Raw genomic sequence first — 24774 nt, 5'->3', positions numbered from 1 at the left:
AACCCTTAGCACTGTTTCATGCCAGTACATTAATTAAGAAGCAACATTTTTTCCCTCCATGCACACTGAAAAAGCCACATATTATGTGACATTTTTTCTCTTATTTTGTATATTTCCTGAAAAGCTTCTTAGATCGAATTCCCCATATTTTAGGTTTCTTCTTTCCTGATTTTCTGTGCCATGTGCATCCTTATCATATCCAAGTCAGCTGTGCTTAACTCATTCCTCTTTGAGAAGAGGTGGTAATGATCTGTGGCATCTCTAACAGCACAGCACAAAAGCTTTTTCTAACTTTTTTTGCTTTTGGAAAACTGATATTTTGTAAACAGCTAGAATAGGATCTACACATATCAAGTAGTATCTGGCTTTTTTCTCTCTCTCATTCCCTTCTCTTTTCAAAGAGACTGCCTTTGCTGATAGAAGGGTTTCTGAAGCTAAAGGACACATCTTAAAAAATCCTTTCTTTTTACAGCAGCACAGGTCATAGGGACTTTCAGCCAACACAGAACATAATTAACAACAGTCTGCTTTAGAAAGTATTTGCTTCACATACGAGGTGAAAAGTAATGGTTTTCACCATTCTCAGAAACTCTACAAAAAGCCTTTACTACACCCAGAATGTTACCACTTTATATGCAAAATTATTCAAATAAAGCAACCAAGGATAACACAAGTTGATTTGCCTAGAGCAGACTTTTCTTTTTAATTCAGTCTTGTTTTAACAAGTCAGTAGGCCATAACTTAAGATAGCATTTCTGTGCCCAATACATAATCTTGTATCTTGTAAGAAAACCAGAAAAAACATTAATTAGGACTCCTGTCTGAAAAATCCATTGTGCTGCACTTCAAGTAGTGAAACAGGTGTTTTAACTTATTTTACACATTTCTATTCAAATACAATCCTAATGTAGAATGGTAAAGAGTAAAAGGAAAAAAACACAGATGGAGTAATATATACATAATGGAATGTGAAAGTATAAATAATGCAAGCATATGGCATACATGTGAAACTGCTTAGATGATCAGGCAAAAGTCAAATGAAAGCAGCATTCCCTGTTTTAATCTTCAGTCATTAGATGGACAATCTTCTTGCATTTTTTACAAAGGTTAGAACAGTCTTTTTTCTTGACAATTACAATGCTCCCAAGACAAAACACTTTTTATTCTGATTTCTATTACTCAGTTTCCAAAAATGCACCTTAGCTTGGCCCAGTCACTGGAGATTGTGCAGAGCACACAGACCTGACCACAGCAGCATTGTGATTTAGCATTTCCAGAGATCCACATGTACCTGAGAGCTGTGCACAGAAAAGGTCACCTAAGTTTATAGCGTGCACATGGATAGAATAACAATACAGGAGAGAGCTCTAGTGAGGAAAAACAACCTTGAAATACACCATATTGCATAAACTAAAAATGTTGCCAGAAGCCAACACAGACAGAAGTAGAAATTGCTAAAAAACAGTTCTCCAGTAAGCAGCTGACACACACAAATACAAAACTGAATCTTAAAAAAACAAGCAACCTACTTTTCCTTGGACAATCCAGCTTGAAGAGCTGCTGCCCCAAGCACAGCCTGTGACCTTTCCAGACCCCCTCAGAGCAGGACCCCTAAAAAGCTCCTTTCACACCTGGAGCCAGTTGGCCCTCGGGGCAGGGGAAGCCCAGCTCCTCCCGGGAGCCCCAGCCCTCTGGGTCCTGCAAGGGATGGAGGGCAGCTCACACACCAGCCCCTCAGCTCCCACCACAAACTCAGGGCTTCAGGGAAAACCTGCCTTTGACACCAGTTTTAGTTGCACTCCCTGGACTGGCTGAGGGACAAGTGTTTTTCTCTTTTGTGCAGAGAAAAACCACCAGGTGCACACCTTTCTTACACTCTTGCTGGAAAATTTGCCACCACCAAAATGCCAGAAGTGTGATGTAAATGGCAAGAGAGCAGGTGTCTGAGGAGCACAGCCAAGCACCAGGGTCCTTCTCATCCTCCTGCTTTATGCCACATCCTCTTCTGTGCATGGGGAGGTGACTGCCAGCCATTCACTGGGACTTGTGTCCCACCTGTGTTTGCTGGCTTGCCTATGGCACAGACAATAGTGTCAACTACAGAAGCATTTGCCACCCAGCTTCCTTTTACTCAAGAATGATGGCAGTTAGGAAATGGCATGTGGAAATAAAAAACAGGGAGGAAATTCAGTTACCTGCTCCAGCAATTTAAGACTAACTCCTGGAAACAAAGCTGTAAGTGTCCCTGCAAGTGTCATCACTACAAAGCCAGCAATGAACACAAAGGATTTAAAAAACAATCCTCAGTTACAAATGCACATTGATTTTCAATAACCCATTTGAACTTTTGTTTTTGCTTGGACTGCAGGTTACTCTGTCACCACTGATTTACAGACAAGATATCCCCATATAATATTATTTCTACTATTATTTTTTGTATGTGTTAAGTATTTTTTTAAACATTTCTATTTCCAACAGTGGGGAAAATAATATGAAAGCAAAAAAAAAAAAGTAAAGAAAGGAAAATTTGATTTTCCTTTATTTCCTGTTGGAATTGCTTGGAAAGCTGAAAGAACACATAATCTTACCAGATAAAGAGGCATTTGTTTTGAAATAGCAACAGATCATATTGGCTTTCCACCAGCAATGTTGCTAACAGACTGACCACAGGAAATTAAGAAGAGGCAGCTCTGAGAAAGCTCTTCATGATTCATATTCAAGGTGAGTGGCCAGCTTTTTCTTCCTCGTTCAGCATCTTTCCACTACAAAACATCCATATACTGGAAGGCTGTCATGCAAGAGGCAGAGGTCATGCAAAGAAATTAAAGTGATACAACTGGCTGATATAGGTCAACCCGGTGATTGCAGACCTTCCAATTCAGGGCTGCCTTAATTTGTTCAGCTATCAAGGAGGATAGCCCCTGAAAGAGCAATCACAGTAAAAATGCATGAATAGGAACATGGGAAGGATGCAAAGAGCACCACCTGTTTGGTGATGCTGGATGCTTCACACACGCATCCTGGCAAATACAAAAGGAGGAAACCTTAGAACAAAACTCTTGACTATTTTTCATCCACACACAGTACCTATGGGATCTGATTTCACTTTTCAAACAGATGCAACTACAGCTGCTTCACTTGCAAGGTGTCTCCTAACACTGCTGATGAATAGCCCTACATTTATCTCCCAGGGACATTGATCAGAAGGGAATCTGCTTTGTGCTCCAGATTTCAGTAAAAGTGCCTAAAACCATGAAATGCCACAGACAACCAAGGGCTCACCTGGGAGGGATGGTGCTGCTGTTATGATTCCTAAATAGCTTTCAGGCACTGTCTAAAGGAAAAGTGAGCCTGCACTTGGAATGGCTAACACTACCAGAGAGGGTTGCACACTGGAGGTAGGTTTTCATTCTGTGTCTCCTTCAGGTGCTCAGGCCTCCAGCTCTTTGCCAGGACACCACAGTGAGGGCTGAGAGCCTGCCTGGCCTGCATTAGGGCCAGGAGTCTGGTACAGTCATCAATTCAACTTTTTACCCATTATTATCAGTACTTACTATTAAATATTTAGTGTCAGTATATGACAGGGGTAAGTGAGATGATCTGGATAATTGTATACTTCTCAGCCCTACTTGAAACCAAAGGAAAAAAATGAAGCATTTGATAGAGAATGCAGCTTTTCAAAAAGTGATGACAGGTGGTGTGATGTAAAACAATGTGGCTTTATGAAGAAGAACAGAAATTTTCAAGCAGTTGTTACCTTTCTTAAGAAAAATACAAGTCTCAGTGAAAAGGGCAATATACTTAGCCTTCTGTAGGGTATTTGGCTTGCTAGTCCTGATAGAGGAGATCAAATAATATGGGGTAAACACAGTTAGCACTTAAGGTGTTCAAAACAGGCCATCAGGTTTCATCTTAGTAATTTGAAGTAACTAGTTATAGTTGAGAAGTCATCACAAAGTAGGTACTTATGGGGAGGACCCCAAGGATCTGCCCCTTGGACATAGAGTGCTGACACTTCTCCTCAGGACAGGAGAGAAAACAGAGCCTCCCCACTGAGAAAGGCAGGAGAGCTGAAGATCAGGAGGGTGGTGAGAAACAAAAATACATCTTTGCTATAGAGCATTCAAAGAGTCACATGCATTTCAGGACAGGCAAATGTACATGTCAAAAACCACAGACAGTCTGAAAACAAAGAGTGAAAGCCAAAGTAAAAAAAATTAAATATATTTTAAAAACATTTCTCCAGGCATTGGCTCCCACATTCACTCCTCCTTGTGGTGCAGCTAGTAATCATGCAGCATGGGGCTGCCTAGTTGTCTATTCAGAGTTAGATTTCTGTTTGTAAATTTTGAAGGCTTTAAATAAAAACACCGAAGAAAAGGTTCCAGACATTATGTGGTAATCCCAAGGCTCCAGCTAGCTAACACAAGGAGAAGGGAAACAAGAGAAACCTCCCAGGGAATGCAGAGAGGATAAAAGGGAATGTTACTCGTTCCAGAAAGTGCCCCACTGATGACCATAGACTCCTCCCTGTTGCTGATGCTGTGGAAGAGTGGTAGATGCCATGGGCATCCCTGCATGTTGCCTCATCATTTTTGGCAAGTGAGATCTAGGTAAGAAATGACAGGTCACAGAGTGGACCCAGAAAGCATCCTTCCTCAGGACAGCACCTCAGTACGTGTTAGAGTATACTGCTGCACTTGAAGTGCAGCTAGGAATGTGTTACCTGCCTCTGATTTTTGTGCTGAAGAGTGATGGCTTCGAGTACGTGCTTAAATCAGTGTCAGAATCCTTCGCTTCCTGGCTGAGCAATTAGTGTCAAGTCAGGGAAGGGGAGCATATTTTTATTGTGAGAACATATGCCCAGAGAGAGTAGGACTGAGCCCAAAAATCATCAAATATGGTCCTGAATGGTGCCTGAGGGTAAATTTCAAGTTGTGTCAACTTGGCCCACATTCGAAGGAGTAACTTCAGGCAGACAGGCGGGAGTAACCTGCCAGCCCTGAGAGCCATCCATTACCTCCTCCCTGACACAGAAGGAAGCAGGTTAATTTTGATTCAGACAGCCCAGCAAAATCCTACTTGTACAAAGTGAGCCATTCTTCAAGGCTTGTTCTGAAAGGCTTTTTTTTTATAATGGTTAAATAACTATTTGTTTTTGCGCTGTTATCAATCATCGCGGTGAACGGCCAGTGATAACTGAAAAAATTGGATGTGTTCAGAAAGGAAGAATACCTGGGGACCGGGCTATAAACATCCTTCAAAAAGAAAGCATCCTCTGTGGAAAGCTGATTTTCATTCTTTCCAAACACATATCCTAGACACACTGGCACTTTGTGAATAAACAGTTTAACTGCTTTAATTAAGGCAGTACAGCTAGGCTATCACATCCAGCCAAGCTAATGTAACTTCTGCTGAACACTAATGGTAGAAGTATTATTCCCTGAAACTTGGACGAGGCACAATTTTACAAACTATTTTTTTTTTCTAGTCTGTCCATCATCACTCTTGTGCGAGAACAAGTTTGTGGTCTCCTCTGTAATGAAACCCATTGAGCTAGAAAATGTAAAGACTGGAAATATCTAGTCATCAATCCCTGTTAAAGCATCACTTCAGGAGATACCCAGTAAAAATTGTCATGGTTTTAAAAGCTGAAGTCTGATATCACCATTCTCCCCTCTCCCTCCTCTCCTTTTCAAGGCATGCAGTAAGTTTCAGCAGTTTCAGAAGGAACTGTGTCTATCACAATAGTTGAAACTCTGGCAAGGGTATCTAATTATGGAGAAGGAAATGGCAGTGCTCTAGGGTTCAGTGTTTGCAGGCAAAGAACAATGCCTCCTCCTTTAAAAATAACCAATGAAAGAATAGTACCCTACATTTGTATAGGGAAATTCTAGTTACAGAATCTAAAAATATTTATAAACATAAGGACAAAAGCAACAAGAGCATTAGGAGAATTTCTCAGCATAGGCAAAAACATCCTTAACAGGCATGAGCAGTGTGTCCTGGAGACTTCCAGCAAAATATTTGTTCCTTTAGTAAGAAACCAAGCTGGAGAACCTCATATCCAGCACTGCAAAACTGAGGGGCCAAGACCAAGCTTAGAATATGGGCACTAAATAAAAAGATGACAAATTTTCAAGCGTATGAAAATAGTTTCTCTGAGGATTTAAACGTGCCTTTGTGGCATGAGCCCCTGCCCTTGGGCTCCCTCAGCATGCAGTCCATGAGCCACAGCCCTCCACAGCTCTGGAGTGTTGGAGTGGACTCCAAAATCCATGCAACTAGTCCAGAAAAGCTCTGCCTGCCCACAGCATCTCCCTATTTTTGTGCAGATCCCTGCTCTCAGGTTAGCTCAGACAAGTTTAAGTGAACTGCAGCTGTACCTTTGAACTTCAGGGTAGGTATAAGAAATTAGCTGAGGTGACATGCACAGCCAAGGCACCCCTTGGTGCTGCTGGTGACACTGCTGGGACATCTGTCCTCTGCAGCACATGCATCCCTAGAGAGATGCCTTTGTCCCCCTTCTTTCTGACCTGAATCTCTCATGTCACACCTCCTGGGGCACAACAAGGAACATGGCCAGATGTTTCAATTTCCTCATATTCACAGCTTTGATTGCATTAGACTAGACAGGATTTCTGCACTGCCACTACCCGGGGGTAATGTGAAATGAGTTATGAACATTATCCACTCTGTGGTGTACATATCTGATGCCAAGGAAACCTTAATAGGGTCAAGTGGAATTTCATGCTTGAAGAAGCTCATATGCTTGGACATGACCCAACTTCAGAAAATGAGATGCTTTTATGTCAGTGAAAAGGCTTTGGAGATGTAGTTCCTAGTAGAAAGTGACTGCTGTGTGAGGAAGCCTGGTATAACCCATCCCAAAGGGGAGTCCTGCCTGTGGAGGCAGCTTTTTGTCATTTACATCACAAACTGTTTGGTACATTAAATGGCTCTTATTCTTTCTGAAAGACTGACGACAGCAGCCTAGCATGTTTGGTTCATTAATTGAAATGGATAACCTGATCTACAAGAGAAAGAAAATTAATACAAATTTTCACTTTTGAGCAGGTGGTAACCATGACTTGGCTCTTCTCATGATCTCAGCATTTCAGCTACTTAAGAGAGAGGAGAGGACACATCATCTCTTCTTAAATGAAAAGCTGAAGTTTTGATAGCATCCTCTGAATTGTTGAGTAAGAGCTGGAGTGAAGCCTCAGCCCTGCACACAGCCCTTCCCAAGGTGAGTGCCTGCAGGTGGCCCTGGTGCCTGCTCTGGTTTAACACATCACTGCTGTATCAGGAAGGTGCCCAGATCCCTGTTTAGACACCTGAGGGCTTGATGCCTCTGAAATCCCCACCCTCAGTCAAACCAGACTGACACTGCCCGAACCCAACAAGTTCAGAACGACAGTGACAGGGGAGAGGGAGAACAGTCAGATAGAAAGAGCAACCACATTTCTCATTTTGTTGAGAAACCAGACTAAAAATCATTAGCTAATTAAGATGATCATTTTTGCAGTCGAAACACAATATGTTGGTATTGACTGCTATATGCATGATCAATAATAATATTTAACGTTACTGTAGCACTTTTTGCATGCAGCATGCACTGATTTAATCACTGACCAAGCAGTGCACAAGATGAAATTCTGATGTCTGCACAGCTTTTACATAATGACAAGGGAAACTTGCCTGATAAAGCCTGGACTACAAGGATTTAACATGGAGTGCACTGTTATGATGAAAGAATGTGTAATTGTCTAAAGATAAAATATATTTATTTTCTTTTAAGCACAGTAGCTTGTCCAATATGCAGTCCATTACATCTGCGTGCCAAAGATTTGATCCAGGCCCTACATTTATTAAGTTTGCTTTGTGTAAATTTGTGGATTTAATAACAGAGGAACTCTGAGAGCAGAGTGTCCAGCAATCCATTTACTGCTGGCAGAGGCCAGTTACCACATGCTTCAAAGGAAAGCACAAGAAACCTTTGTAGACTGGTAGGGAACAGCCTGTTCAGAGAAAAAGCCCTAATTAGTTCAGAAGATGGCTTGTACCCTGAAGCACAGGAGGCATTCGACAGTAATTAAATATAAAGAAAATTAGCATGTAGTTCATGAACCACACAAGCAAGACGACACAATGCCTGGTAGCACTGAAATGAACTATTCTGGACACCTAGAAATTAATACTTTTGTTATTAATGTGACCTTTTCCTCAACCCCAATTTAAGTCTGAAAGAAAAGGAGAAGGATGAGAATTCAGGAGCAACTGCAAGAGAAGCTAAGACTTGCCAGTGACAAACATGGTGTGAGGAAGAGGCAGAAGCAGCAACTTCTGCTCGACCTTGACCCGACACCCAATGGCACAGGATGCAGGGAGCCTCCCTTGCACCTCCTCTCGCCCAAATCCCGTGGGATACATGCCAAACAGAGCACCAGATGGTTCCCACTTTGAAGAAAAAGGTGGAAAGGATTCCAAACAGCAGCTGAAGTGGTTCAGGGAAAAAGAAAAAACCACATGAATGCATCACAAAGGAGGCCATCAGCTGGAAAACTTGCCAGACAGGCTGGATGGGTGCAGGGAATGGCAAGGAGAGACAGAGAAAAGCAGCTAAAATGTGAATTTCCTACTGTACTCCAGTAAGGTCCTACTAGAAGCCTGAACAAAGAGATGGAGAAAGAGCCAGGCATGCAGGACATGCAGGCAGGAGCCTGGCAAGCCAATTAAAAAATAGCACTGAAAGGATGAGAGGTAAAATCATCTCAGTATAATATGAGAGGTAAAGTGTGAGTGATACAGACCATGCAGATAACAATAGCATCTCAAGTGCAATAAATACTCCTCCCCACCAACACAGGAGGCATTAGAGAGAAGCATCAGTGGGTCTAAAAAGGACGTGCAGAGTAAATTCAACACTGTGTTAAAGACTCTACCAGCAGGGCATGTCAGGTTGCTGGTTTTTCCCAAGCCAGGATACATTTTACAAGGATGGGATGTATGTCTGGAGGGAGTGAGGAGGCTTGTGTCTTTTCCACCTGCCTCAGCCCAGAAGAATCTTTCCTTTGGGGCTATAATGTCTCATCACAAATGTCCCCACAAAGGTTTTGCTCTTCTCCCTATGCCACCTGCACCAGAGGACCTTACACTTAATGCTGTGAAACTCATCCCACTTCTGTATTTCAGTGTGCACTGTGACCTATTTCTGTTTATGTCACAGTCTAATCCTTGTCTCCATTGAAAGTACCTCCTAATTTTTATCATTTTATCTGCTCAAGAACATTGATATTTTTCAGCTTTGCTATTATTTTTCTAACTGTATATCAGTTCTCCTTTGGGAGTCCCTGTGAAATGCATCCTCCTACTCTCATGTCTCCTGTTTTTCCTTTGCAATTAAACTTTTATGGTTTAGTTCCTTGGCATTGCTTACAGCCTGAGATGTGGTTTCAGACCCTTTTTCCATGTGAGCATTTCTCTGGGATTTGACAAGGCATGGCCCCAGTGTCCCAGAACAAGCCCCATGACCCCTGGGAGCAGCAGTCTCACTGAGTGACCATCCTTCCTGCTTCAGAGAAAAGCCCTGAAATTCTGGAAGAAGAACAAAGGTGAATTTCAAAATCTCAATATTTTTCACAGGAACACAATTCCTACGTCATTTCAATTCTCATCATTTATAAACAGAGCAACAAAACCCAGGAGCAGTGGGGAGGCAGAGTGGGGTGACTGCCTTGCCAGACGGCTGTGGCTGTGTTCCTGCTCCTGGTATCTGATGCAACAAAGGCACACTCAGCTAATCCCTGCTGGCAGCTACCATTGCAGCTTCTGCTTCTAGTGGCAACACAAGGCAGCTAATATCCTTTAAATGCCTGGGAGATTCATGTGAAAGAAAATATGGGCACCTAACTGGAAAAAAACACCACAGAGCCATAAATCCCAAGTCAAATTAGGAAAGACCCAGCACAGTATTACTGGCAAAAAGAAGTGAATATATGTATAAATGGTGACGAGCTGCATGTTTACAGGCAGTCATCTTTAAGATATCTTTTGTCCTTAATAAACACACACAGCTTTTTATATGTGCCAATACAGACAAACAAAGCAATCAATAATCCTGCTCAAACAGTAGATACCAAGCCTGAAATTTTTTTTCAGGAGTTTATCAAACTATAAATGTGAAAGCCATAATGCTGTCTTTAAAAGCTGTTCATAAATTAGGAATGACACAAACAAGGCATTACAAGTGTACAAAAAAGCAGAACCCACCTTTAGCATAAGGCCACCACAATTATTTGCCTGCTTTTCAGATTCTCTCTATATTATAGATGCTTATTTGCCTGCACTTGCAGGAAACCAAGTTCTGGCAGCTAGGAGTCACAGCTTATCTCGGTTCCTCCCTGTAGGTCTGGATGCAGACCCCACAGTCAGTTCCTACAGCAAACAGCTCCAAAGTCTGGGCTAGGTGGCCCAAAGGCAGCCTAGCCTAAGCCTTGACAAGAGCTGACCTCACCTCAGGAGCTGCAGCTCACCTCATCCATCTCCCACCTTGGCACGGGTCTGGCTGTTTTCAATCACAAGCTGGAGTGCCCAGAGTATCAGGATTTTTCAAAAAGCCTGTTTGATTTAGAGCCACAAGACTGGTGAGAATGGAGTTCTCTCGTGTGCAGAGCCTGTGCTCACTCTCCTCTGCTCCTCCTGCGGGTGCCAGGGCCAGCCTGCCGCTCTGCAGCCGGGGCAGGAGGGTGGCGCAGAGCCTGGGCACTGGCACACAACCACTCGCCAGGCAAGGCACAGCCCTGCTCCTGCTTCCCGCTCAACCCAAAAAACTGTTTATATCAGTGTGCATTTCCAAGGCTATCGTGGCAAGGAAAAGTGCCAGAAAGTTTCTTTTTTGAAAGGAAAGCCTACTTTACATGTTTAGCCCCTCCAAACAAATGCAGCCTAGACCATGTTTTGAGAGGCCCAAAGTCTAGCTCTGTGCAAGCGAGAGAAAAACTCTGGGCCTAAATCTTCTCAAAATACATCTTGAGTGTCTGTGATCACCAATGGAAACGTGCCATAACACACATCAATCTAATTTTGGAAGCAGAATGCCCAACTGGATGGCAGATTGCTAGCTGTTTTCTCCTTGCCTGCGGTTCCCTGCAGACCCCCCAGTCCCTCCATCCCTGTCCCGCCGTGCGTGGAGCTCCGGCACAGCCAGCCCTGCTGATCCACGCCACCGCTGCCCGAGGAGCTCCTGGGGACACCTACAGCACTTGGTGCTTGCTTTTCTCTCCCTCTCCCAGCCACACCTCTGCAAAATGTCCCAAGCCATTGTTGTCTGTTTCTGTCACGGTGCCATTAACCTAATTAGCAATAGGAAACAAGAAATCAAGAAGACAGTGTTTAGTGTGCTGAATTTCCAGAATGATTTGCTGCAGCTTTTGTCTGTACACAAGAGGATGTCATAAGAAGAGAAAAGCTGAAAGTTTATCTAAATTAATCTCTTGGAATCAGAAATAAGAAACAAATACAAACACTCAATAGAAAGCTTTATTAATTTCTGTGTTAGCCTTGATTTTAATTTTTTGTGAGAAAAAAAAGTATTAATAATGTGTCAAACATTCAATATTTAAAATTTCAGCATTATGCAAACCTATAGTTACATAGCAGAGATATTAAAATATTAACACCTTGTAATTCTTTTTTCTTTTTGAGGAGCTGGCCATGACTCTTTTAGCATGTATTTGCCCGGTTTATCAAGTTTAACAACTGTAGTGTGTCTCTGGACTATAGGGCTAATGTAATTAAATCCTATTAACACATCAGGAATAAAATCCTTTAATAGGCACATGAGGCTTTGAGAGGCAGCTCATTCCTGAGCACATTTAATATCCTTAAATTAAGCAAGTGTGAATGGGAGGATGAATCTTATTAAAAACTTAAATCTGATTATATTTGAAAATTATTGGTTTCTTAATGTAATAAATTATCCAATACAGACTAGAACAAATAATATATCCTAGCTTCACATAACTCCACTCTATAACAAGTGACAAACGAAATTAAGAATGACTGTGGGGCAAAAAGGAAGGTCTTTTTATAAAAGTCATTTTGCATAATGAAATACTTAAATCATTTTAACAAACACTGGGGGAGGGGACGGAAGATATATATGCAGATGAGGGCATTAGAACAGGACTCATTTTTTCTCTTCAAAAAGGAAACTCAAAGACAGTCAGATTGGGTTTTTTTCCTCTAAAAATGCCATTCTGACGAATTTGTTGTAAATTTTGAAAAGAAAAGATGAAGCTTATGTTGGTGGGAGCTGATTCCTTTTCCAGAAGGCTAATGCAAATGTAAACCATCTGCCACACATTCTGCTGATAAAGCTGTACTTCCGAACAATGGACCAACAGCACTGGAATACTAAAACATTAACGCAACATTAGGAAAAAGTTTTGAAAGAGATAATAACTTCCATAAAATAGAGGTGTTTTTACTGCCCCTTCATGCAAAGAGAAATTATTTATGATAGACAGATAGATAGGCAGATCTGTATCTATACATGTTTTCTTAAGTAACATGTATGGGGCATAAATCAGGAATACTGAGGAAGAAGTGAGGGAGTCAGTTAATGAGATCCTCTGCTAAGGTATAAATCACATTAAATCACTTCCATAAACAGAAATACCTCAAAGTTTATAAACAGCATTGCAACTTGAAATGAAATCTGGAATTGCCATTAGTCCCTGAACACAACCTCTTCCTTTCACATGGGGCATTTCAAACCCTTGGCAAGAAACAGCCAAGCAGGTAATTGGACAAGCAGTAGTCTGAGGTCTTCACTCAGGACAGGGGACACCATCCAATCCCTAATAAACCCACTGGAAAGTCTCAGTAGATTTTTCATCTGGTCCTATGTGACACATTTCTGAATGGAAAAAGTGGGCATCAGAAAGCTTTACTTTCAAATCAGAGTAACCAAAACAATTTACTTTGGATTCGCACAAACAAAAATAATTGACCTAAAGAGAACACCACAAAAATATCCTTATGGAGATGAAAAAAACACACAATTGATTAAACAACATGCCCCAAAATGGTTTCTTAAATTACTTTGATGATGGTAGGCACCAATATAAGAATTTCTAGTGAAAAAAATTATGATATTTCTATCATGCAATGTACTAGATCAAAAGTGTTGCCCTGTTTTAGCACAGTAAAATACTCTCAAGTGCACTTCAGGCTTAGGAGAGGGCATCATATATGTATTCACCAGAACAGATCTGGATATAAAGTAATTTGATCTTAAATTGCTAATGATTTAACCAGAAGACTTCAATATCCAGTAGTTCACTTAACTATGTTAATTATTCAAGCATCAAGCTGGGGGTGGGAGGCCAAAACTGTATAATCACAAGTTAGAATTTCTTTAAAATGCAACACCAGTAATACAAGAAAATAGCAGATACTTATGTGTTGAATAGACAAAATAGGTTATCCTAGAAAAAACAAAGTATATAAAATAAGCAACTCTCCTCCTCCACCACCTTTGGTAGCCAGAACTCATTTCTCTTTAAATCTGAGGCAAAAAAATCCCAAGAGTTCTGGTTGTTTCTTAGATGGATGACAGATTTTGTTCTAATTAATCTAGAGCACTGTGTATAGAAACGACTGCAAAAGCAAACATGTCTATTAACAAAAAGCAGTGATTACTGCTTGGCATTTAGCCAGTAACTCTACATAAGCAATGAATTGATGCCTGCAACTGTCTCAGTGCCATATGGGTTCTGCTGTAGCAATGAATTGGATCCAACGCAAGGTTAAGATGTGTCAGATTTAACTGGGGTTTAATTGATACTGGTAAAGAGGCTCTAAATAAAGAAACAGTGTGTGTGCTATTAGAAACAGGATGCATGTCAGCCTACATCCCCCAGCTTGTTGGCAACAAAACTATGCTTAGAGATCCAAAGGAGTTTCCAAACTCCGGTTTTTTTTGCCTTTTTCTTTTTTGATTAAAAAACAAACAAACAAAAGAGACAAAAAAACTTTAGGTTAACAGGTTTACTATCACTTAATTGGAATTGAAAGATGGAACACTAATCAGGTGGACAGTGTTACCAGTTCCTGCCTTTTTCATGCTACAAATTCTTCACAGCAACACCAGTCATTTTGCTGGGCTGAAAATCCAAGCTAGTATTTCCATACAGAAGAAATATCCCTAAACTACACAAGTGGCAAGATTGCACAGCTTACTATGCAAGAGCTAAAATGGCAATGCTACCTCCAAGAAGGATGCTCTTCTCTTGAGCAGCAACAGAACACTGTGTGACCCCTAACACGCCTCAGAAGTTACTCATTGTGTGTGATGGTTATTTGTGTTCCACTGACAGCTTTAGGGCAGGGAGCCTTTTATCCAAAGGGACTCAGCATTCTCAGAGCATAAACACCCAAACTGCTCAGTGGGAACACAGAACTGCCCCAACATGGCTTCCTCCTCAGCTTTCTCCTCTGAACCAGCCTTAGCCAAAGGCTGCCTTTACTGCTCTGCCTAGGGTTGGGTCCTGAAAACCACAAAGCCCAGAGCCCCAAGCGCCCTGCAGCTGCAAAAGGCATGCCAAGGTTGCTCATTGCTTATTAATGCCCAGTTATATCATGTGCTGTATGTATTTCAAGCAAAATGCAAACCCTTGTCTCATACAGCAAGGAACACAATGAGGAAAAAATTATTTACTCCTGTATCTTTAATGCCTCACTGAGTGTCTTGCCTGAAAATAGGAGCTTGATTTTCTTCCTCTCTGTCCTTTCGAACGATGCCTGTGTCTGAGAGACAAGATTGCCACGTTAGTTCCAATTCTCTAATACACAGTCTTGTGCACTGGAAATCAGTATGGAACACTGCACTCACATCTCCCCTAACTTTTTACAGCCTTTAAATTGCCAGTCTTCTGACTACATTTCTTCAAACAATATTGCCATCTGACTGATATCAATCAAACACATTGCCCTTTGATGTCAGAACTCACAGAGTCATCCCACTTGACTGAATTTTGATTACCTCTGTATTCAGTCAAGTAATGTGCTGTTCTTCAAAAAATAAAGAAGCATAGCCACTGTGCATTTTTAATAAAAGGACTCTTGGCTCCTGTATTAGGAAAATAATGCCAAAACCATTAGCTTTGATATTCTAAGTTTGCATATATGTTTTGCTTCCAGAGTAGAGATGGATGTTTTATGGTTTAGTATGAAATGAAGGAGAAACGCTTAGGAATGAAATTCCTAATATCAGCCTTTCATCTGTTGTGGCTCACAAATTTCCCACATCTCAATAGTCCTACAGTACCAGTACAGAGGGGATGTGCACCCATCTTTTTTCTTTTTTTTTTTTTAATTTAACCCATTCTACATTAAAGAATAGATCAAAAGCAGAAGGTTTGCTTAATAGGGAAGGGAAAAAACCCACCAGATATTAGATCCCCTATTTTTTTAGTCAGGTGCAAAAAACTGAAGTAGCAGGCACAAAGGACAGAAGTCCAGCCAAAACCCTGAAAACCACTGACCATGATAACTGCTGCATTTGGTATTTTTTTTCTTTGATAGTTAAGTTTTCTTGGGCTTTTTTTCTAACCTCTGCAGTATTCTCTTTCTGTGTGCTCCACCCTTTGCTTCAATGAATGCATACCTCTGCATTCTGCTACACCCACATCCATCCCTCCACACTGCCAGAAGGAAGGCAAGAATAGCAGACTTATGTCTGTAGGTCAGAAGAAGAAATCTCAGCAGAACTTCCTTTGCAAGCAGATATTTTTAAAGCTGTCCAAACAGAGAGAGCCACTGGCCATCTTCCAATCTGACGCTGAGCGTGAGTATGTGGTGTTTGACTCCTGAACAGGAAAAACAGACCCATTCCAGGACATGAGGTCAAACAGTCTGAGCATATCAAAGATAACTGGCTGCAGAGCAAGTAGGGACCAGTGCAAGTCACTTTCTCCTCATATGTTAAAAGTGCTGAGAAGATGGGCAAGATTTACGACCTTAAGAAGGAGGCAGTCCAAGCCATCATCAGGTGGAAATAGTTCTCAAACCTGTGGAAAACAGAACTGAAATGATTACTTTCAAAGGACCCCTTCTAAGAAATAGGACCTCCAGCTGCTAAAATTCTATTTTTTTTCCTAGCAGAAAACATCTTTTGGTAGGAAATCAGTAGTTACAAAAAATCCCCCATCAAAAGGAATATAAATTAAAAACAAAACAAACTAGGAAGCCCCCTTCCCAAAAAACAACAACAAAAAAAAACCCTCTTTACCTTCCTAAGCTACCTAAGCTTCCTTTATGGTCATGTACCTGAGTGGGCTGTAACTGTTCTTGATTTGGTTATTGGTACACCTGCAGTACAGTACCCACTAAGCATGCTGCTTAGACTCACTAAATTAGCACAGTTTCTATGGTCTGTGTTTCAGACAGCTCTGTCTTTTGCTTATGTACCTCATGAAAATTCAAGTCTTTCACAATGCTTAGCTTTTGCTGCACTCTCACTCCATCACTGTTGCCAATACATAAAGTTCCTTGGCACATCAGGGCAGACAAACTGTTTCTCTGGATGGCTCATTTTTCCAGAAATGACATGTGTCACAAAGCAGCTCAGACTCCTTAAACCCTACATTCATCCCCAGCCAGTCAATATATTCTCATGCCCTTGTATACAACCTTCAGTCCTTGAAAGGAAGAAGAATTAACTTTCATAAAATCAATCCTCAGTATTCCTAGCATAACTGACTGTACTGTCACACCTGAAGTCTCTGCTTCTCCAAACATCCTCCTCATCCTTTAGGGGGAAGAAAGGGATAACACCAACTTTAGGAATTCAACCCCTCAGAATAAGCACTAGTATTTATGGAGGTAGGAAAGAGCCATGCCTTCGTGGCATGGAGAGAATGATGTCCTCCTTTTCCTGGAGATGGACTCTCTGAACACTCACAGCACCATTTTTCCATTTCTGGGCCAGGAAAACTGCCCCAGCCATTCTTTGCAGAGTCTGATCAAACCATGGGACTTGCTTGAGGCTATACATAATTCTTAAGCTTGTACTTTGAAGAATGATTTTAACACAAAAGAGATTTTTTTGCTCCTTTCAATCATAATGGCTTATAGTGACACTTATTTTTATTGGTCAGCAACATGAAAAGATTAGGTCTGCCAGACATTACAGTACGTGGGTAGTGCTGATCAGAAAAAAGAAAGAAAACCAAAAACAAGATTTACAACTGTGAGCAGTTTATAACTCTGCTAGTCTTCCTTCTTAGTCTGTCTTTTCTAAGGCCATCAAAAGATTCTTTGGAGTCGTACTTACGACATGACTTCAACATGTAAAGGGATGCATCAGTATGAGTTTACTTTGCTTCTTCAAAGGGCTGTTCTTGCAGACACACAGGCTCTCACCCCACAAGGAAACACTTCATGTTTTCAGTATCCATCACAAATGCTCCACTCACTGTCCCAGTTTTATTGCCTGGCTGAGCATGTTTGAGCAGAAACAGCAGGGAAAAATGCAGGTGCTGAGGTAAGAGCCTGGGAGAGGAGGAGAGCGGGGCTGCCCTCAGCTGCTGGCCAGGGCTGATATGGCACAGCCACCCCTGCCAGCCACTGGCATCACAGCCTGCCCAGGGACCTGACCCTGAGCCACTGCAAGACTGCTGCTCACCCAAACCATGCTTGTTGCATTAGGAATTGCATTCCCATTTGGAAGCTAAAAAATATGCAGTGCTATAGAATCCTTCTATCTCGTTTCCAGAGCTGCTCACTCGCCCAGGTTTTTCCCTTTTCATCTTCCTTTTTTAAATCTAGGAATGCATTTGCCTTTGACCATTAAAAAAAAAAAAAAAGACTTTTTAGAGAACTCAAACACCAAAATCCTTCAATCTCTAGCCACAGGTACGGAATGCTCAACAACTAGCAGAGAAGAGCTCCTGAATGATGGTAGGAAATGCACAAATGTGACTGAAATGGCATTTACAAAATTAAGACTCAAATCTTTGGCACTTTCTAAAAGCATTTTTGAAAGAAAGTTGCTTTAGTGGCACACAGGCATGGGGAATAACTTTCCTCCAAGCCTCTGACAAAACAGCTCACTGAATGATGACTGGTAGACTTTGCATCATTCAGAAAAAAGAAATAAAAATCAAGTTTGAGTAGCTGAGCACAGTATATATTAACATTGAATGGTTATTATGCTCTGGTCAACTGTTAGAAAGCTGTTAGAAGATGACATCTGCTTTTCAGAAGAGAACCATACTTAAATGGGACTTCTACACATAAGTGATTCATTTTTTTAGTCATGCTCAGTCACGATTTTTTCAGACATATTTCTTCTTTCCCCTTCTGATAATCTAAGCATAAATATGTTGCAAATCTGATGGATACCACTCCATCCTCTGTCAGAGTCATGGTCTACTTACAGGTAAGAAGACACTTTTATTATAAGGTCCAAATCATTGCTTGGTTTTTCACACTCCTAAAACACCAGTGTCCTACTCCCTTCTTCAGCCCGATCCCAACCTCTTAAATAATTGAGTCCAATTTTCCACATTATGTGCAAATATAGTCATTTCTATTTGAAAGAGGGCAGGAAAACTAAACACAATATGTCGTTCTAGAACAGGGGCACTACTAAGATATTAATGACAATTAGCACACAGAGAGATATGCAGGCTATGGCCTGGTTTAATGGGAGAAAATCCATAAACTCCCCCAGAAGATGCTCTAGCCAGTGCAGAAAAAATATAAAATCCAAAAATTAAAAATTAGCTAAATGCTGCTTATCCACTCAGAGACTGGGGGAGAGTTGCCACAGCCAGTTCTTTCCTAAAGCCAACTGAGTACAGAGAAACACAGAGATAATATGAATGTTTCTTCTGGTGCTCTTTAGGGAAATAATGGAAAACAGGGAAGAATTAAATAATATTTTCATTGGCTGGGATGTCCATTTCAGCAATTCAGAGGACAAAAGATCAACTTGAGAAGCTAGGAGGAGTTCAAACTTGCAAGGAGTTTCAAAAGTCAAGTGCAAAAGAGGTTAGCACCAGAGGATACAACAAAAAAAGTAGTTTAGTCCACAATCCGAGGAAAAAGCATTGTTCTTTAAAAGCTTACACAATGTTGCAAAACTGTATGGTGTGCTGCCAGCAAACAGCTTCAGTAATATGCTTTAGGAATAGCAGCTTTTGCTTTTGGTGCTCATTTAAAAGTGGTTCTTGTCTTTTTTGTACCATGTGTTGCTGTTCTGGACCAATTCTTTCCTTTTTGATTTGATGTTTTTTGGATCCTCAGTCCTTTAACAACTTATCTTTTAATTGTCACACAAAACGCAATACAGCATTGGTATTGTCCTTAAGCATTATTTCTGAGGCCCTGTCAGAGGGATTGACCTTCCACTCTCTTGCTTTGAGTCAACAGGCAGTCACCACAGACCAGGCTGAGCTGTTTCTCTTGAAATACTCTTCCATCCCTGACTTTTATGTCCAAAGGTTGGTAACTTCCCAGAAGTCAAGAGAGCAGCAACTTTCCCTGTTGGTGCTCCAGGCCCTCATTTCCAGGTACACAAAGCCCAATTACACTCTAATGCAAACAACAGGTGTTTTATTGCAGCGAGGGGCTTTACAAACCATGCAGTTCTCAATTCTTAACTGCTGTGACAAGTTATTCCCAGGAAAACTAAGCATAAAGGCTCAATTTTACCCTTCACCAGTTCAGAACCAATTGTTTTATGAACCCCATTAGGAAGTATTTGTTTATGGACACGTTCCTCTGGACCAGAACCTTTGTATTTCTCTACTCTTGGTTAGGATTTCTCTCCCACTATGCCCATCTCTGGACAGACAACAGCACAGGCCAGGAACTGTGATTTATTTCAGTTACACAGCACAATAATTTTCAGTCTATTATTCCCATTCTGCAAGGGAAAATAGCTTTTAAAACCATAATATATAAAAGCAGTCAAAGTCATGAAAAGATACATATTGGCTGTTTTAATTGGGAAATTCAGAAAAGCTTTAGGTGTATAAAGTATTTTAATCTGAAAAAAAAAAAGTAAAAAGAACAAACCATTGAACAGCTGCATTTATAGCAGTTCTGCACTGCCTTCGCAGTGGAAGCATCTCTGTTCATGAAAATAGTCATGGACAAGTTCAAAACAGGCACTTGCTGATAGGCTACCCTGAAGGCAGCCAATATTTGGGGCCATTTTTAGAAATTGACAGCCTACTGAAGGCTTGGATAACCTGTACTTTTGCCACTTGGTTTTCAAATGCAGAATACGAGCTCAGCAGCCCTTAAAGGACATTGCAATTGGGGAGTGATGAGGGCAAATTCTGATGGAAGGGCTTCACCTACTTCTGGTTCCAGCTGTGCAAAGCCCTCACATCTCAAACACACCAAGCAGGTGACTCTCCCATTTCATTCATTATGGCAATCCTGACTTTAATTCTTCCTAGATATTTCACTAGGAACATGCATTTTCAAACAAAGCTCGCTCCAAGCCGTGCCTCTGGCAGCACACGGATCACTGCAGCCATCAGTTCTTGGAAAGCTGCATTCCTTGCAGAAGGCTCAGGCCACTCCAGCCCTCCTACCCCGTTCCCTAAGAGCTTGCAGGACAGGAGGATGCCTGGCCCTGCCCACTGCTGTGCACAGAGGAGCACCTGCACTCTGCAGCCACGCGCTGCAATTGCCCATTCCATTGGAGATTTGACTGCCTTCTCACACCAGCTCCAAGGGCCAGTAGAATTATAGAGATATCCACAGAGGGGAACAAGAGATGGGTACAGATCCTCCTGCCCTACTGTAATTTACAGTGTTTACATTCCTTCCTGATGGCTGGCTGCTTCCTTCACCACTGCCATGCTTCTACCACCCTGACAGAAAAGGCAAGAGGAAGAGGCATGCCATCATGAAGAAACCCAGGGATAGCCCAGCTAATAACAGGAAATAAAACACATTGTGCTTCCCTGCTCCTCTGAGAGAAAATGATGAAGCACAAAGCCAGCTCTCATCATTCATGAGTCTGGCTTAAGTAAAAAAAAAGAAACACCCCATGATGGCTGAAGAAAAGGGTTTTGGATCGCGCAGCAAAAATAGCCCTTTTTCTGTATTCCATACCTGGAATTTTAGCTCTTCTCTCATACCCACACCTGTGAAGTTGTCAGGCCTGGTAAAAGTGAAGGGGTCCTACAGTATTCAACAGCAAACCACACTCCCAGCAGGCTGTAAGAGCCATCCTGTTCCTGAAAGCACGTGTGTGCTGTTCTGCCCATGGATTATTCCCTCCAGGAAGTCACAAAGCAGCTCCCTGCTGCACTGTCTACATTCCAAGAAAAACCCTGATGACTGTAATGAGGGAAGACAGTTGCCTTCTCCTGTTTACTCATTACCTGTAAGACTGCTCAAAAGAGTGACAATTTTATTGTGTTTGGTCTTTTCCCCAAAAGCTAAATGGTTAGAAATGTAATCAAATAAAATGTCTTTGCAGTCCATTTCATAATCTTTCAGCTAGGATTTTACTTTTAAGTAGACTTTTAACTTTTTTTTTTCCAAAACAGTATTTATAACCTGTCACAGGAGGAAAAAAAAACAAAACAAAACAAAAAAAAAAAAAAAAAAAAAAAAAAAAAAAAAACCAAACCAAAAAAAAAAACGGAGTTGAAAAGGTCTGACTCACCAATTTATTGCTCCTTGTCATCACTTCTGACCATGGCTGGATCTTGTCATTTTAACTTTTATTTCATTTATTCTTTGAGTAATCTGACTTCTTGGGGAAAGACAAGAGCAATCAAAACCAGGTTGAGAAGAATCCTAAATACATAACATTATATTCAATTTGCCTTTTAAAAAAAATTTCTGTTTCTACTATCTCTGACTTACTGAGCATACAAAGACTACATATTCTTTGCTATTTTATAAAGGAACTCTTTGAAAATAAGCAAACGCATTAGTAAATTTTTGAAATGCAGAAGTGTTATTAGAACCTGAAATTTTAGTTTCCCACTGTAAGGCCACATTTCTTTGCAGCAGTTTCATTTTTATCAGGGTTTTAGCAGAGTACAATGACAAACAGCTGTTGCATACCCCCAGGCTCACAAGCAGTTGAGTAAAAATCTGCAATTTCAGGAATGTACAATTGCTAGATTTTAATAAATACAGTGTGTCATGCAGCTGTATATAGCAGACATAGATAACATACTAGTATTAGAGGCACATGCATATTATATAATTTCATTCTAATAATGCATTTATACCCTGATTTATATGAGCTTAATCATAAATAGGGACAAATTAAGAAGTGCATAATAATTTTCAGCTCAGAGACCAGCACCTACTGTTCTGCACAGGGATTAATATCTTACTTAAAAACCACTGTGTAATTTGGAAGGAAATAATCTCTTTTCTCATGCTTGCATCTACCTAGCAAAACAAAGTGATTGATGCTCAAGATATTTTCCACAATGAAAGAATCTGCTTCCTCCATACCTTTTGATTTACTCTCTCCTATTTTTCCTGCATTTTGATAAAGGACATTGCACCTATCCATCAGGACTGGTTTTAATCTTTGTAACTAACCCCATTCCTGAAGTCCTCAGGCTTCATGCAAACCATGTATACAAGAATATTACCAAACAAAGCAGCTCTTTGCAGCCATGCTACTCTTTTATTTAGCCTCTTATAAGAAGAAATATAATCAAGAAAGGGCACCAGAATTCATCGTGCAAAGAGATACACATTGCATAATTTATGGCAGCAGCCTTATTTCCTGCCAGTTGCCAATACACTGGATCACAAGTTCTCAGAATCAGAGCAGCTGACTTTTTCCCCAGAAGGTTTTCTGACCCACCCAAGAAGAGGAGAGTCCCCTGCCCAGCGCTGCCCAGCAGAATGCTTTGCCAGGGGCAGCAGTGGTGACACGGGGCTTGCCCTGCCACCATCACCAGCAGCAGGTACCTCCTCACCCAGGCACAAACACCATCACCATCACCAGGTACCTCCTCACCCAGGCACAAATACCATCACCATCACCAGGTACCTCCTCACCCAGGCACAAACACACTGAAGGGAGCTCCTACCTGCAAACCAGAAACCACAGCCAGACCTTACAAGGCACCTTTAACAAGAATGCTATCGCCTGTTTGGCTGTGACATCTGCCTAAATAGAAGTTAAATATCAGAAAATGCCCAGTTTTAATGCTAATGTGAATATTTTTACTAACACTTGTTGAAATGAGATGACAACTTGCCAGGAGCACAAATGCTCCAGGAGACACTGCATCCCAGCAGCATTTATTCCCTGCAGCTTATAGCTCAAAATGGGATAAACACTGGAAAATCCTTCCACTCACAGCACACAGGAGTTACAGTAGAAAGCAATGTTTGCTTTAGAAATAAGATTATAACATATACAGTGATTCATAAATATTTGCATTTTATAATTCTTTCTGAGTTGGTAAGTCAATCCACAAAGGAATGAGATTCTTGCCCTACAGAGGGAATGAGCCACAGAATTCTAACTGCCTGTGAGGTCTGGTCACTTTCTCCCTCTCAGAGCTCTTTCCTCCTTTTGTGCAAGTGCAAAGTTACTAGCTTTTCTTTTGCACATCTTACTTGGAGCTGTCTGGGAAAGGCAGCCATTCCCAAAAGCAACAGAAATGGCAGGAATAAAGCCATGGTCAATTCCAAAACAGAGCTGATGATTCAGTCACCTTCCTGCAGATCCTTCCCTTTTTTTGTACAAAGAGTGTAAATACTTGGCTGCCACAAAGCTAACATGCTCCAGCTACAGGGTCTAAAGAGCACCACCAGACTTCTTACAGTGATATTAAGGAAATCCCTGGCAATACTGGGGAAAGCAAAAGGCTAATTAGCTCTCAACAGGGATGCAGAATAATGCACATCCTCGAGGGTGCTTTTCCTGAAGTCCAGGTATACAAAATACCAGTGCCACATTCTCTTCATCCTGCCTGACCTAAGCATAGGTGGAGGCTGGAGATCCCTCTCCAGGCTGATGAAGGGCAAATTGAGAGTTCATAGAATTGTACAGGGTCACTTCTCTCTCCTTCCTCAAACACCATAGAGAAAAAGGGAGGGAACACAAAAGGTTGAAGAAAAATAATCCAAGTCAGAAAGCAATGATCACACGGCAGCCCAAACACAACGTGGTCACCTACCAGTGCACAAAGCAGACAGCATTACTGAGACAAAAAAAACACCTAAGGCAGCAGCTCACAGCCAAGACAGCACGACCCAGCCTTCAGCTGTGCCTTGTGGGCTTCCTGCTCAGCAAGGATGCTGCTCTCCCAGGCCCCCAGCGTAAGGGCTGCCTCTCCTAGGAGAAAGAGAAGTGAGAAAATGGCAGGTGCAGGACTTCACTTAGGAATAAACACTCTTAAGCCCCCCCACTCCTCTCCAGACACTCCCCTCCGTCCAGACAGACAGACAGACAGACAGGTGTGCTCCCTGGGCAGTTTTGCTCTTTTTCCACACTGGGTTGGACCCTTGAACAGGCAAGAAAGCGTAAGGGAGAGGAGACTGCTGCAAACATCAGCTGCTGTGTCCTCCTGCTCTACCCAAGGAAAAGTGCTGCCTTTGAGACAAGCTTGCTCAGTGAGTAAGCCAGGCTGAGGAGAGAAAAGATGAGCATACCTAAAAATGAAGGAAAATAAACACACAAACATAACAAACCACTGAAACAACAGGGGCACATCAGGAGGTGCAAATGTGCTTAAACAAGGCCCCAGAAGT

The sequence above is a fragment of the Fringilla coelebs genome (assembly GCF_963513975.1).
Source record: "Fringilla coelebs genome assembly, chromosome: 9".
NCBI lineage: Eukaryota > Metazoa > Chordata > Aves > Passeriformes > Fringillidae > Fringilla > Fringilla coelebs.
The sequence above is the reverse complement of the archived record's forward strand: the minus strand, read 5'-3'. Positions refer to the sequence as shown.